The 4,532-nt window shown below is 33.1% G+C and overlaps 1 non-coding gene across 1 annotated transcript; it reads left to right on the top strand.

The window, feature by feature from the left end:
- The first annotated feature begins 373 nt into the window (after positions 1-373).
- On the top strand, positions 374-465 carry TRNAI-UAU (transfer RNA isoleucine (anticodon UAU)). Its single transcript is given in 2 exon segments — positions 374-411; positions 430-465. It is a non-coding gene; the product is annotated as a tRNA-Ile (tRNA).
- Positions 466-4,532: the final 4,067 nt, after the last annotated feature.

Below are 4,532 nucleotides of genomic sequence, written 5' to 3'. Positions count from 1 at the left end.
TATGACGTATACGTTTGTATGTATGTACGTACATATATGTATGTTCGTTGCCATGTACATTTGGCAGACCATCGGGAGAGGAGAGTGTCTTAAGTTGGTCGTTAGATTTTCAATCCATATTCTGAAAAATTTTTGAGCATTGTTTTTTTTGTTGTAGCATTTTTTTATTGGAGAGTTTGAATTTCTCCATATGCCATTCTAAAAATAGTCCGACCCCACCATTCAGACATTGTCGCATAGGAATTTCTTTGTGTGAATATTTTTCATTTGTTGCTGTTGTTTCTGCTGTGCTTTGTTGACTACTTGCTTGGCTGGTTGGTTGGTTGATTGGTTGGTGGGTATTTGTTTAGCTTTTGACAAGGCGCTGCCAAGCGCTCCAGTGGCGCAATTGGTTAGCGCACGGTACTTATAATCAGTAACTTGTGAGCAATGCCGGGGTTGTGAGTTCGAGCCTCACCTGGAGCAGCATAAGTTTTTTGTATGATATTCAACTCGAAATTTAATTAAGAATACGAGGATATATTTGAAAATAGTGGTGTAAAGTGTAAAGAAAGTTTTCTTAAGCCAGTCATATTAATTAAAAAACAACAACAACAAAAACAATAGGTCTGTTCCCGTACTAGACCAAAAAATTATTCAATAAAAATTTGCAAAGCTAAAAGAGGTAATCTAGTGCTTTTTTATTCTTCTTGATATGAAATTAATGATTTCTATACTAAAAAAATATTTACATTAAGGAAAAAATTCCTTAAAAATTCCTTAAAAATTTCCGTACTAGACCAAAAACATTATTCAATAAAAATTTGGAAAGCTAAAAGAGGTAATCTACTGCTTTTTTATTCTTCTTGATATGAAATTAATGATTTCTATACTGAAAAAATATTTACATTAAGGAAAAAATTCCTTAAAAATGTCCACGATTGTATATCTGGGGTTACAATCCCAGAACAAATAGCAAAGGGAAAATTGCTGCTATACCAATGGATCAAAGATGTATGAGAGGATGGGACTGGGTATATATGTGGAGGACCCAGGCAAGGAGATGTGTTAAATGGCTCGAATGTGTTAAATGACTCGAACATAACACCAGGCCACAAATTGTGAACATAGTCACCGATTGCCGGAGGAAAATTAAGGCAATAGTAGCTACAACGGTTCGATCGCGAAACGTATTGGAATACAGTGTTGCCAGTATTGGGGATTTCCCCCCAATTTTTTCAATTATAGACAATTTTCTCAAAACTTTATTTCTATAGAAAAAATTTCTCAAAATTATATTTCTATAGAAATTTTCTCAAAATTATATTTCTATAGAAATTTTCTCAAAATTATATTTCTATAGAAAATTTTGTCAAAATGTTATTTCTATAGAAAAATTTCTCAAAATTGTATTTCTATAGAAAATGTTTTCAAAATTTTATTTCAATAGAAAATTTTGTTAAAATTTTATATTTATTTTCATTTTTTTCATTTCATTTCATTTCATTAAGTACCTACACAACAAGATTAAAATCTTATAATTACAGTGCAGGATTATAAATGTTAAAACATCTCCGACTTATAATAAGTATACACAATAATTAAATTTTAAAGATAAAAGAAAAAAAAATAAAAATTTTAATAAATAAAATAAAAAAATATATTAATATTAAAGAAAAAAATTAAGAAAATTACTTTTAATATTCAAATCCATTGCATTCTTGATGATTGAAATTGTGAGTCAATATTATATCTACAAGCAAAATTTTAATATTAAATATTCTAATTGTGAAATAAATTTTGAATACTCTTCTTAAAAGATGATGCGTGGCTGATGCATTGTATATCGCGTGGTAGAGTGTTCCAGAGACGTATCGTGCCAATAAAGAACTGCTATTCTGATACAAGACTTGTCCTTCTAACCCCCATTTTCATAAAGCTCCGTTAGTGTTCCGTTAACTAACCAACTTTTAAACCGTATTATGGACGAAGCTGTCATCTTGCCTTCATATTCCATAGGCCAGTTAGGAACTTGACTGACAAAAATTTTTCAGTTAAAGTTAACCGGAGAGAAGATATTTGCAATTTACTTTCTGTTAACTGGCAGTTAAAGCCTAACGGAGCTACATGAAAATGGTCGTAAAGGGTATTATATTCCTATTCCTATCAGTCCTGTAAACCGAATTCTATCATAGGGATAGCTTGGTTTTCGTCTGTAAATCAATTTATGTAGAAATACTAAATACTCAAATACTTTAAGCAGGGAATTAAAACTAAAGCCAAAGAGGGAGTCTGTGCACGCAGAGAAGGAATATGATCACCTCAAACATGTTTCAAGAGCAAAATGTTATTTTTGTAAGGTGACCATGTAACATGTTTGTTGAATGCCACGTTAAGTCTATTTTTGCTCACGGAGTCAGAATTCGCGAAGAGTTCAGATCCGTAAATTAAACCCGGTATCAAAAGACTTTTCGCCAGGAGAAGTCGAATATTGACTAGTGTGTAGGAATGAGTAACCCATAAATAACGTAATTTAGCATAAGTCTGTCCAACGACCGTGTTTACATGACTCGACCAACTTAAAGTGCCACTCCTAAATTCTTGGCACTAGTGACTACATCGATTTTCTGACCATCTATCATAATATCAGCATTCGACAAAGAGAACCTTCTATTCTTGTGTATAATCAAACTTTTAGACTTTAGTGGATTTAGTAGCAGACCATTGGCCCTCGGCCATCGAAACACACGATCAATGTCGTGGTTAAGTTTCCCCAAAGATTTGTAAAGGGTGGTTAAAATTTCAAGGGCCGATGTTGATTTTGAAATTATGTATGGAACAAAATATCGGCCAAATGGGCGCCACGACCACGGTGGCACACCTTCATCCGATGGTCCAAATTTTCTATGACGCTGAGGCATAATGGAGGTTCTATGCCGTTAATGTGCCGAATTATCCCATCCTTTAGCTCTTGAATTGTTGCTGGCTTATCGACGTACACCTTTTCTTTCAAATAACCCCAAAGAAAAAAGTCAAACGGTGTCAAATCACATGATCTTGGCGGCCAATTGACACCGCCATTACGTGAGATAACACGGACATTGCATTTGTTGCGCAAAAGAGCCATTGTTTCGTTAGCTGTGTGGCAAGTGGCAACGTCCTGCTGAAACCACATATCATCCACATCCATATCTTCCAATTCGGGCCATAAAAAGTTCTTTATCATCTCACGATAGCGAACACCATTCACAGTAACTGCCTGACCGGCCTCATTTTGGAAAAAATACGGCCCGATGATGCCGCCAGCCCATAAACCGCACCAAAAGTCACTCTTTGTGGGTGCATTGGTTTTTCGACAATCGCTCTTGGATTCTCATTCGCCCAAATACGGCAATTCTGTTTATTGACGAATCCACTGAGGTGAAAATGTGTCTCATCACTGAAGATGATTTTCTTCGAAAATTGATCATCCACTGTTGCCATTTCTTAGAACCATTTAACACGTTGTTGGATTATGTACCTCTCCATGCGTCGAATTGAGTAAGTCTGAAATAGGGGAATGTCAAATAAAATATTAGAAAACATCTCGTTCCAGTCATTTGGATCACCTTGATAACTGCTCGATGACCTAGACTTCCCAACACCGATATCATGTATAATCTTCCACTTGTCCCTGGAATGTACAGCAGAATTGAAACGCATAACGTAATATTCGGTTTTCGCCGCATTGATATATATGTTCGTTATTCTCCTCGCCGATCGATACTCCTCTAGAAGTTGTGGTAATCTAAAACGTTTCAATCGAGAGTATGCAATATCCTTTGGCCTAATATCAGTCTTAATTGTATCGTTAAACCATGGTCTAGTACTTGATTTCACTTTGATCCTGTTAATAGGCACAGTCGCGTTATAAAGTTCACATATAGCGCAAAAAATTAAATTGCTGGTCAACAGAGATAAGTTCGTACATGTCATGCCAATTTATTTGTCCAAACATATCCTGCAGTTCAATATAATTGAAATTACGAAAATCACGGTACGTGTATTCGATCTGATGAAGTTTAAGTTTATAAGACAGGAATATAAGAACGTGTCTCGAGAAACAAGGAGCCGAAATCTGGACGTACAAAAGGACAAATCATTGACAAATAACAAATCGAAAAAATTCTATAAAATCTATAAAAAATTTTAACAAATTTTATTTCTATAGAAAATTTTCATAAAATTTTATTTCTATAGAAAATTTTGTCAAAATTTTATTTCTATAGAAAATTTTGTCAAAATTTTATTTCTATAGAAAATTTTGTCAAAATTTTATTTCTATAGAAAATTTTGTCAAAATTTTATTTCTATAGAAAATTTTCTTAAAATTTTATTTCTATAGAAAATTTTGTCAAAATTTTATTTCTATAGAGAATTTTCTCAAAATTTTATTTCTATAGAGAATTTTCTCAAAATTTTATTTCTATAGAAAATTTTGTAAAAATTTTATTTCTATAGAAAATTTTGACAAAATTTTATTTCTATAGAAAATTTTGTCAAAATTTTATTTC

Source organism: Haematobia irritans, chromosome 3 (genome assembly GCF_050003625.1).
Source record: "Haematobia irritans isolate KBUSLIRL chromosome 3, ASM5000362v1, whole genome shotgun sequence".
In the NCBI taxonomy this organism is placed as follows: Eukaryota; Metazoa; Arthropoda; class Insecta; order Diptera; family Muscidae; genus Haematobia; species Haematobia irritans.
The sequence above is the reverse complement of the archived record's forward strand: the minus strand, read 5'-3'. Positions and strand labels throughout refer to the sequence as shown.